We start from the raw sequence: 11,969 nt of genomic DNA on the forward strand, positions 1-11,969 counted from the left end.
GGAAATCATACATACTGATGTGTGCGGTCCAATGAGCGTTGAGGCTCGCAGAGGATATCATTATGTTCTCACTCTCACTGACGACTTGAGTAGATATGGGTATGTCTACTTGATGAAACACAAGTCTGAGACCTTTGAAAAGTTCAAGGAATTTCAGAATGAGGTAGAGAATCAACATGACCGAAAGATAAAGTTCTTACGATCAGATCATGGAGGAGAATATTTAAGTCACGAATTTGGTACGCACTTAAGGAAATGTGGAATCGTTTCACAACTCACGCTGCCTGGAACACCTCAGCGTAACGGTGTGTCCGAATGTCGTAATCGCACTTTATTGGATATGGTGCGATCTATGATGTCTCTTATCGATTTACCGCTATCATTTTGGGGATACGCTCTAGAGACAACTACATTCACTTTAAATAGGGCACCGTCTAAATCCGTTGAGACGACACCGTATGAATTATGGTTTGGGAAGAAACCTAAGCTGCCGTTTCTAAAAGTTTGGGGATGCGATGCTTATGTCAAGAAACTTCAACCTGAAAAGCTCGAATCCAAGTCGGAAAAATGCATCTTCATAGGATACCCTAAGGAAACCATTGGGTATACCTTCTACTTAAGATCCGAAGGCAAGATCTTTGTTGCCAAGAATGGGTCCTTTATGGAGAAAGAGTTTCTCTCAAAAGAATTAAGTGGGAGGAAAGTAGAGCTTGATGAAGTACCGCCTCTTGAACCGGTGAGTAGCGCAGCTCAGGAAGATGTTCCTGTGGTGCCAGCACCAACTGAAGAGGAAGTTAATGATGATGATCAAGGTACTTCGGATCAAGTTACTAGTGAACTTCATAGGTCCACGAGGACACGTTCCACACCACAGTGGTACGGCAACCCTGTCCTGGAAATCATGTTGTTAGACAATGGTGAACCTTCGAACTATGAAGAAGCGATGGTGGACCCAGATTCCAACAAATGGCTTGAAGCCATGCAATCCGAGATAGGATCCATGTATGAAAACAAAGTATGGACTTTGACAGACTTGCCCGATGATTGGCGAGCGATAGAAAACAAATGGATCTTTAAGAAGAAGACGGACGCGGATGGTAATGTTACCATCTATAAAGCTCGACTTGTCGCTAAGGGTTATCGACAAGTTCAAGGGGTTGACTACGATGAGACATTCCCTCCCGTAGTGAAGCTAAAGTCCATCCGAATCATGTTAGCAATTGCCGCATACTATGATTATGAGATATGGCAAATGGACGTCAAAACGGCATTCCTTACCGGGCATCTTAAGGAAGAACTGTATATGATGCAGCCGGAAGGTTTTGTCGACCCTGAGAATGCAAACAAGGTATGCAAGCTCCAGCGATCCATTTATGGGCTGGTGCAAGCATCTCGGAGTTGGAACATTCGCTTTGTTGAGATGATCAAAGTATTTGGGTTTATGCAGACTTATGGAGAAGCCTGCGTTTACAAGAAAGTGAGTGGGAGCTCTGTAGCATTTCTCATATTATATGTAGATGACATACTTTTGATGGGAAATGATATAGAACTTTTGGACAACATTAAGGCCTACTTGAATAAGTGTTTTTCAATGAAGGACCTTGGAGAAGCTGCTTACATATTAGGCATCAAGATCTATAGGGATAGATCGAGACGCCTCATAGGTCTTTCACAAAGCACATACCTTGATAAGATATTGAAGAAGTTCAATATGGATCAGTCCAAGAAAGGGTTCTTGCCTGTATTGCAAGGTGTGAGATTGAGCTCGGCTCAATGCCCGACCACGGCAGAAGATAAAGAAGAGATGAGTGTCATCCCCTATGCCTCAGCCATAGGGTCTATTATGTATGCCATGTTGTGTACCAGACCTGATGTAAACCTTGCCGTAAGTTTGGTAGGAAGGTACCAAAGTAATCCCGGCAAGGAACAGTGGACAGCGGTCAAGAACATCCTAAAGTACCTGAAAAGGACTAAGGATATGTTTCTCGTTTATGGAGGTGACGAAGAGCTCGTCGTAAAGGGTTACGTTGCCGCTAGCTTCGACACAGATCTGGATGACTCTAAGTCACAAACCGGATACGTGTATATTTTGAATGGTGGGGCAGTAAGCTGGTGCAGTTGCAAGCAAAGCGTCGTGGCGGGATCTACATGTGAAGCAGAGTACATGGTAGCCTCGGAGGCAGCGCATGAAGCAATCTGGGTGAAGGAGTTCATCACCGACCTAGGAGTCATACCCAATGCGTCGGGGCCGATCGCACTCTTCTGTGACAACACTGGAGCTATTGCACTTGCCAAGGAGCCTAGGTTTCACAAGAAGACTAGGCACATCAAGCGTCGCTTCAACTCCATACGTGAAAATGTTCAAGATGGAGACATAGATATTTGTAAAGTACATACGGACCTGAATGTAGCAGATCCGTTGACTAAACCTCTCCCTAGGGAAAAGCATGATCAACACCACTATGGGTGTTCGATTCATCACAATGTAACTAGAATATTGACTCTAGTGCAAGTGGGAGACTGTTGGAAATATGCCCTAGAGGCAATAATAAAATGGTTATTATTATATTTCTTTGTTCATGATAATTGTTTGTTATTCATGCTATAACTCTGTTATCCGGGAATCGTAATGCACGTGTGAATACATAGACCACAACATGTCCCTAGTAAGCCTCTAGTTGACTAGCTCGTTGATCAACAGATAGTCATGGTTTCCTGACTATAGGCATTGGATGTCGTTGATAACGGGATCACATCATTAGGAGAATGATGTGATGGACAAGACCCAATCCTAAGCATAGCTCAAAGATCGTGTAGTTCGTTTAGCTAGAGCTTTTCCAAATGTCAAGTATCATTTCCTTACACCATGAGATTGTGCAACTCCCGGATACCATAGGAGTGCTTTGGGTGTGCCAAACGTCACAACATAACTGGGTGACTATAAAGGTGCACTACGGGTATCTTCAAAAGTGTCTGTTGGGTTGGCACGAATCAAGACTGGGATTTGTCACTCCGTATGACGGAGAGGTATCTCTGGGCCCACTCGGTAATGCATCATCACAATGAGCTCAATGTGACCAAGTGTCTGGTCACGGGATCATGCATTACGGTACGAGTAAAGTGACTTGCCGGTAACGAGATTAAACGAGGTATTGGGATACCGATGATCGAGTCTCGGGCAAGTAACGTACCGATTGACAAAGGGAATTGTATACGGGGTTGATTGAATCCTCGACATCGTGGTTCATCCGATGAGATCATCGAGGAGCATGTGGGAGCCAACATGGGTATCCAGATCCCGCTGTTGGTTATTGACCGGAGAGGCATCTTGGTCATGTCTGCATGTCTCCCGAACCCGTAGGGTCTACACACTTAAGGTTCGGTGACGCTAGGGTCGAAGAGATATTAGTATGCAGTAACCCGAAAGTTGTTCGGAGTCTCGGATGAGATCCCGGACGTCACGAGTTCTGGAATGGTCCGGAGGTGAAGAATTATATATAGGAAGTCAGGTTTCGGCCATCGGGAAAGTTTCGGGGGTCACCGGTATTGTACCGGGACCATCGGGTGGGGCCCCATGGGCTGAAGTGGGAGGGGAACCAGCCCCAGGTGGGCTGGTGCGCCCTCCCCCTTGCCCCCCTGCGCCTAGGGTTGGAAACCCTACGGGTGGGGGCGCCTCCACCTGGCTTGGGGGGCAAGTTTCCCCCCTGGCCGCCCACCCCCCCTTGGAGATGCTATCTCCTAGGCCCCCCCCATAGGGGGCCTATGTAAAGAGGGGGGGGGGAGGGAGGGCAGCCGCACCCATGCTCTTGGTGCCTCCCTCTCCCATTGCTACACCTCCCCCTCTCGTAGAAGCTCGGCGAAGCCCTGCCGAGATCACTGCTGCATCCACCACCACGCCGTCATGCTGCTGGATCTCCTTCAACCTCTCCTCCCCCCTTGCTGGATCAAGAAGGAGGAGACGTCTTCCTCAACCGTACGTGTGTTGAACGCGGAGGTGCTGTCCGTTCAGCACTAGGATCATCGATGATTTCGATCACGACAAGTACGACTCCCTCAACCCCATTCTCTTGAATGCTTCCGCTCGCGATCTACAAGGGTATGTAGATGCACTCCTTTCTCTTGTTGCTAGATGAACACATAGATTGATCTTGGTAAAAGCATAGATTTTTTTTTTATTTTCTGCAACGTTCCCCAACAGAAAACACATAAAGAAAGAACACTCACAGAGAGGCGACAGGAACATCCATCTTGATCTTGGGCAAAGTCTTCCGAGCCTTTGAGGGGACGACCTTGGGCTGCTTGGCGACCTTCTCCGTCGGCTCAGGAGTCGAAGTCCGAGTGCACTTTTGTGCTTGAGTGCTCGGAGCCACGGTCTTGCCATGCCCGCCCGCTGGATCATGGAGTAGCTTGGATCGACGTTCCGTGCAAGGTGGTGAGTCGACTATCTCGTCGTCATCCGACTCATCGCTTTCCTCCTCGTCCTCGTGTTCTGGAGATTGCCAATCACCGCTTTCCTCTGTGCTGTCTGCTCCCTCCTGGTCTTGCTCTAGAGCTTGTTCACCATTGGGCATCGAGCACATCTCAGTGTAAACCTACAAGACAAGAAGTCAAGCAAATATCAGTCGGATTCGAAGATAGTCGCAAAACGTATCGAAATACAGTCGGTAGCGGAGACCAAACCTTATCTGGCTTGTTGCTGTCGCTGAATGGGTCAACTCTCCTGGCTCCCCTGGGGTTGTCCTTGTTTCCTGTAATACCCTTCATCCACAGGGCCACTGTCTTGGCCGAAACCTCCTCTGGATGAACCCGAGTGGTGTCATTGGCTCCAGAGAACATCCACATCGAGTGATCATGAGCCGGGAGCGGCTGGATGCATCGACTGAGAAACATCTCCAACAAGTCCATGCCGGTGACACCCTGATCGATCAACTCGACCACTCTCTTGACCAACATGTTTGTTTCCACCCTCTCTGCAGCGGTCACTTTCAGTGAAGAAGGTTGCTGGGCGCGATCTAAAGGAAAAAGGGGGAAGTCCAGTCGACTGACCTGGAGTCGCGATGTCCTAGTAGTAGAACCAGGTCGACTGCCAGCCCCTGACCAACTCAGGAAGTGTCATGGAAGGGAAAAAACTTCTTTTCCTCTTTTGGATAACCAAACCCCCACACATTTGGATAATGTGTGTTCTCTCGTCACTCATATTCGCTTTCTTCACCGACTGGGAGCGGATTGTGAAGATGTGCTTGAAAAGGACGCAGTGCGGTCGACAACCCAGGAAGTTTTCGCACATGGACACAAACGCGGCAAGGTACGTGATGGTGTTGGGAGAGAAGTTGATAGAGGCAAAGGTGTCCCGTCTTTCGATGAGATGATGGATATCGCTTTGGTGGAAGTCGACTTTGACGATCCGACTACGAACGTGCGAGGACGTCGCGCCTTAGCAATCGCTATACCAACTCCGAGAGGTTATTGACCACGCCGGAGCACGATCAACCTGACCACGAAGGTCTGTTTCCTGCAGGTAAACAAAGAACAAGCAAGAAACTAAGATTGCAATCTGGATATTGCGAATATGAGAGGGAGCTTTATTGATCAAGGTGGGGTTCTGTGACGCCTTTGTCTGGTCGTTGAACACAAACGAAGTACGTGAAGTTTCAGCTATGGAGAACTTTTAATCTAGACAAAACCCCAAAGTCTAAATGGTGCCCTAAGGGCTGTATATATGGAGGAAGAGGGGGTGAATTTCGTGGCCCTTGGTGGAGGGGTCCGAAACTAACCCTATCTCTTGTTTCCCCACACATGCGGACTCTAAAAATAGCCTATACTTATGTATTTCGAAATTACATGGGCCTGGCCCAATAATAAGGTGACGCAGCACCTAGAATAGCCTCTGGACGAAATTTATGAAGTGGCATCTTGTATATTTCGTCCAAGGCTTCATGCACTCATTATGGTGGCTTCAAAGTCCTGAAATCATCACTTGTAACTCCGTTCTTGTTCCCCTTGCGCATGCCATCATCTCCATGCTTGTTCTTGCTCCAATGTTCATCCTTCTCCAAGCTAGGCCCTTCATTTGTAAGCAAAACAAATGTATCCAATTTAGGCAGCATCATATTCTCATGAACATTAGAATCATTACCAAGAAATGAAAGTACCTGATAATTTAATTGGTGTGCGCGAGCTCTAGTAATTGGTCCAGTATATGTAGCAGTAGGGGCTGTGGGTGTAACAATGGTATTGATGTCCTCATCAGAAGTGATGGATTTGGGCTCCGAAAAAGTTCATGAAACCCCGGAAAAAAGGGTGCGGGGGAAGGGAGAAAACGTGGTCGACATGGGTGGCGAGTAGAACACACTCACCCGGTCGCGGCTGGGGTTCCGTCTCCCCCTCCGGCAGCCTCGCAGCCCCGTTGGCGATCAGTCCGGACTCAGCCAGCTCCTCCAAATCTTCCGGCCGGAGCGAAGATCGGATCCAATCGCCCTAGATCCAACCCGGCGGCAGCGGCGACCGCGATGACAACCCTCGATTCGTCTTCTTGCCTTTCGCCGCCCCCGTCGCCTTCTTCACGCGTTCCAGCACCGCTGTCTTGTCCTTCACCATGGTGGCGGAGCGGCAGCGTCGAGAGCGGAGGAGCCGGATGTGGAGGAGAAGCAGAGGAGAAAGAAGGAGAATGGATGCGCACAGTGCAGACGCCTCGGCCCCGTTGCCTTTTAAGGACTCACTTCCGAGTGGCTGACGCATGGGCCCGGGTGATCCTGTCAAATCCCGCAACAGTCGCGCGCTGAGTACGTGGAGAAAAAGGTGGGTGTAGTCCCCGAAATTTTGAATCCCGTGAAATCCGGGATACGCCATAACCAATTGCGCCAAAGACTTCGCGTCAAAAATAACACTCGATGAATGACGATATAAATCCACTCGGCAACTTCTGAATCGATCAAGGCGACTGTAACGAAGCTGAAGTTCCAACACAGGCTTCCAGTTCAACATAGATACCTGTGAAGCTCAATAGTCGAAGCAAGACTAACTTCAACTTCTTTTCACTCGGACCTTAATCCATTCGGGGTCTAATGATGATGATATAGACCTAGGGTAGGGTCATAGGCCTGACCTATACACCCTACCCAAGGTCACTACCCTAGAAGCTCAAGAGACAACAAAAAGTGCCCAATGAAGGTGTCGAGTGCAATCCACTCGACCAATCAATCACTCAGGTACCCCTCCTTCCTGATGTCACACAACCAGTCGATCACTCGACCACAGAAGAAACCACTCGACCTACTAAAGACCAGGAGTCACTCAGAACTGCAACGGCGAGGCGTTCACTCCGTAGTCTTTAAGATCATTAAAAGTATTTTATGGCTGGCGTTATCAGTAACGCCTCATCTTTATGTACACTAGATCACTGATGGCGCGCGTTGCCGCGCCCGTCTATTTTGATAATAAAATTATTGGAATTTCTCACGTAGTTATGGAATTCGTTTGCCCACATTTACTGATATAATTCATTTGTCTGCATTAACGATATACAAATCGTAATTCATTATAGCATAAAAGACACAATTCAGCAATCGGTGACCTTTTAACTGAAGAAATCAGAAGATATACAACATGGTCAAGGTAACTAATAGCTCTTGATTGAAAAACACCCTTGATCCTTTAGCGTCATGTTCCTCAAGGGAAACAAGCAGTTTCCTGAACAATCGTTATGGTCACTTGTCAGGAAGCCTTGAACCCTGCAATATAGCAGAAGAGGAAGGAAATGTGATTTAATACCAAACATCACAAGACAAATATTTAACATGCCAGTGTACTAACAGTATAACACCAATGCAAAACTTATTCTGAGCAACCATTGTAGCCTTTCCAAACTTACTAAAATTTGGAAGTTATATATGTTCATAAATGTAGATGCTAATTGCACTCGGGTAAGCCTACACAGAAAACAACCTTGGACTTAAATACTTTTGGTATTCAAATCACGACATTGCTTACCTAAACAAACAAGATCTACTATATTTCCATTTTTCACATTTACATTCTATTATTAGGGATAAACCTCCCATTGGTTGTTAAGGCTTACCTTGAAGCTAACATAGAGATCACTTAGATGATAACAATCTGAATTTCCTTGGCCAACACTAAGACAACAATTAATGTTTGGACACTGAGTCTCGCGGAACAGGAGCACGTGGGTAGAGAAAATAAAGATGTAGAAATATTAGAGGCAAAGTGACACTGCTGCATCTCAATAGTATTATCCAAAAAATAATAGAACCAGGCAACAAATCCTGAAATTAAGAACCAAGAAAGCAAGTACTCAACAAGGCATGCAACTAATTTACATATAACACACTGCATGTTTAGCAGTACTCACTAATTAACATTTTAGTACACCAGCTTCAATAGGAGAGTACCAACATGTGTAGAGCTGCCGAAAAGAAGCTGCAACGTAGTTGCACTTTGGGTAAAAAAATGATTTCAATTGGGCTTTAGATTCTTGTAGCACTTTTTGATGACATGAACAACGTCCTGTGTGATGCTAGCATCATTAGTGTAACAATGGATTGTGTATTTTATCCCTACACAGGATATCTGTAAGATGAGTTGGGTAAAGAAATCATACGAAGTCAATTCAGTTACTCAAGTTTGAAAACTTCATGTTCAGATTTCTTCAGATGTAGAAAACTGATGGGTCCAGATGAAAGGGTCTGTCCAGCAGCATTGATGTTATTACATAGAAGTGCACTACTAAGGTAAGTTTTTAATGTGGACACCAAACGATATTGACAACCAATGCATGTTTGCAGAGTGTAATCAGAGAATTACGTATAAAAACCTCCATCCTAAAACATGAGAAATTCAAAATGAACATAAAGAGTCGAGCATATACCTTAATATAATCCTTGAAATTTTCCATTGGGGTATCAATTAGCTGTGCAAGAAATCAAAAAATAAAAATGCCCGTCAGACATAGAATCAAATATAAAAGAATAAAAAATAATAAGTTAAATTTAGATGCATAAGTTACATTACATGGTCATAGGCAGCACTGAAGTAATCACATTTGGTGGTACTCGAATCACCTGATTAGAGTCATACACTTTACCCATTAGGCCACAAGAGCTTCTATGTGATGACAACAACATCAAGCAATTGCATATCCAAGCCATGTGAATCTGGTTTACATACAAGAAAAGAAATGCATTGGAAAGCTCTGCTTACATTGGGAGGAAGGGAATAAATCATAAATCTGCAGATTGGTTTGATATTTGTTTGGCGAATAGGATTAGGGAGATGCCGGCGGCACACATTATGTGTGCCCTCACCTTTGGAAAGTTTCCCAGGCTCGTTGGTCAGCTGTTTTGCATGCGCCTCAGTGTCTAGACATCAAACACGTACAAATAGATGGGGGAATATCAAGCATGTTTGTGTGCCTAGCTATTAGTTGATCACCGAGTCACTTCCTCCATCCTCTACAGGTCTGTGTATCTCTCCGCATTCTGCACAGAGAAGATCGATATATTACAGATATCCTCAGTTGCTAGTAATATAGAAGCATCATCAAGAAACAAAATCATTTGCCTGGTGTGCTGGCACGAGGTTAATCAATATCCAACTCTAGAACTATCGTCAATTATCCCCTTCATACAAGATTGTGATCACAACATCCTTTTTGTTCTACAGTAGATGGTGTGGATCAGTAACACATCAACATTCCTTTTGTTCTATATCAAATATGAGAGGAAAGAAGGGTTGGGATTGGAGGAAGGGGGGCAACGGTGGAGGGGGCTGGGGTATGGTGGCCGCGCCTACATGGATCCCGCCGCAGAGGGGGTGTGTGGGACGCGGCGAACGAGGGTCGTAAGTACGCGGAGGAGAAATGATAGGAGAAGCAGGACGGGGAGGATACCTGTGCCTCCGTGGATACTGTTGGGCGCGGTCACCATAGGTATACCTATACCGCCGAGGCGCCGACCTCCATCTAGGGCGCCGCCGGGGATGGGGATGAGGACCGATTACGGGATGCAGTATGGGGAGGAGCGTTGCGGAACCAGTAGCGCAACAACCTGGGGCGGTAGTGGTGGCGTGGAGAAAGGGCAGCAACCTAGCGGCAGGGATGTCGGCTTGGACTTGATCAGCAGCCGCGAGGAACACCGGTGGCAGAGACAGGGATCTGCGACAACTGGGAAGAGGAACTGAGCAGAGAGAGGGAAAGGGGAAGGCGTACGTTGATACTGCAGTCACAAATCCAGTGAGATGATGGATCCGATTAGGATGAGGCGAACGGGAAGGAGATGTCAATGGGTGAATTCACGGCCATGGGGATACCATCACCATCACGGCGGCGAGCGGACACTGCCGCAGAGATCGTGAAAGAGGGGAGAAGTGGAGGGCTGAAGCGGCACCGCTTGCCTCACCTTTTTTTTCGAGAATCGCTTGCTTCACCTTCTGTCTGACACCAGCGAAGCGTTCAAAGGCCCATGTTGGCCAAATTCACCACAGAAGCCCAATTTTGTTACAGGAGCAGCAGTCCATGCTCACTCGTGAAAACAATAGCTATTATAGGTTGATCCAGTGACCAAAAATGATCGCAAGTCTAGATCCAACGGCAGAAATCATTGATGGCCTGTGAGGGCTGGAAGAGTGCTCGGTTATAATATATCTAAATTGAACTCTTGGTAACGGGGGATGGTCGGGGTCTTGCTGCACTCTATATAAGCCACCCCCCTCCTCTGGCACAAGGGTTCGCACCCCCTGTAACACACACTCTCATAATCCAGTCGACCGCCTCAAGGCACCGAGACGTAGAGCTTTTACCTCCTCCGAGAGGGGCCTGAACTCGTAAACACTTGCGTACAATCTTACCGTAGCTAGGACCTTGCCTCCTCATTCGTACCCCCTATACTTACTGTCAGACTTAGAAGCACAACCCCCCCCCCCCTTGATATTTCTCACTTTTTTGCGCGGTTCCACATATTGATTCCATGGTTGTGTTACGCCGACTTTCACACAACCAAACATCTTCAAATTGTGTTCACACCGGACCTCTAGGCCTCACTACTTTCGTACCAACCTGCTTCTTCCTTTTAGTGCGTGAAGTTTGCCCAAATTCAAACACCAAGGAATTGGTAGCCTCTGTGGTAAATTGCAAAGACTCTTGACCATCATTTATCAACAGTGGGCGGGAAGGGCATATCAGGACTGGCCGCCTCTGCGGCTGCCTTCGCGCCGCCTCGCGCTACCTCTGGCGGCGCTCCTTCCGGTCAAGGTTCTTCGCCTTGTAAGGAGCCGCCAGGCCGAGGACCCCGACAGACTCCACCGAGGCATCATCCATGGCCGTGGCGATGGACTGGGTTGTCGGCGATGACGGACGAGGACGATGAGCAAGGGAGAAGGTCGACGGCTACGCGGAGGCGGGAAATGGAGGACGATGGTGGGAGGGTTTTGGTCGAAGAGGACGAGGAGATGTCAACTTTGATACGATTTGGGATGGTCCGACTTATCGAAGATGATGTGGAGGGCGTTTTCGGGCGTGCATGGGCGTCCCCATGTCCATCCTAAATATGGCTGGGTATGGGAGTGTCAATGAGGGCGTGGGCTGGATTTGCGAAGTTCGGTTTGGTGTGCTTTTTAACCGGTGAGTGACCGGGCAGCCTGCCCGGGTGTTTGGGGCGGACATAAGGGGTTCGATTGTAGATGCTCTTAGCCTTCCAATCGACCTTCACAAATTTGAAATCCTATTACAAATGAGTGATCTCCATCGCTTCTTGCTTCAAATCAGCAAACGGAATTACTGCACGTACCATGAAATCCTGTCCAATTTTGGTATGACAATGCAATGAGTCCTTAATCTATGTTGATCAACGGTACATATACTGTGTCGTATCAAAATTGTACGCAATGTGAGTACGTGAAGCAACGCTCACAGCCAAAACAAACCTATTCAGACTTCTGAAAGATAGGAATATTCA

General features: G+C 47.1%; 1 long non-coding RNA gene across 1 annotated transcript; it reads right to left on the reverse strand.

Moving 5' to 3' along the window:
- Positions 1-7,472: 7,472 nt before the first annotated feature.
- Positions 7,473-10,404, reverse strand: LOC123112976 (uncharacterized). The gene is made up of 5 exons (XR_006455833.1): positions 9,908-10,404; positions 9,324-9,497; positions 9,031-9,173; positions 8,888-8,929; positions 7,473-7,730 (listed from the first exon to the last, which is right to left on the reverse strand). It is a non-coding gene; the product is annotated as an uncharacterized lncRNA (long non-coding RNA).
- Between the last annotated feature and the right edge of the window lie 1,565 nt (positions 10,405-11,969).

The sequence above is a fragment of the Triticum aestivum genome, chromosome 1B, assembly GCF_018294505.1.
Source record: "Triticum aestivum cultivar Chinese Spring chromosome 1B, IWGSC CS RefSeq v2.1, whole genome shotgun sequence".
Taxonomy (NCBI): domain Eukaryota; kingdom Viridiplantae; phylum Streptophyta; class Magnoliopsida; order Poales; family Poaceae; genus Triticum; species Triticum aestivum.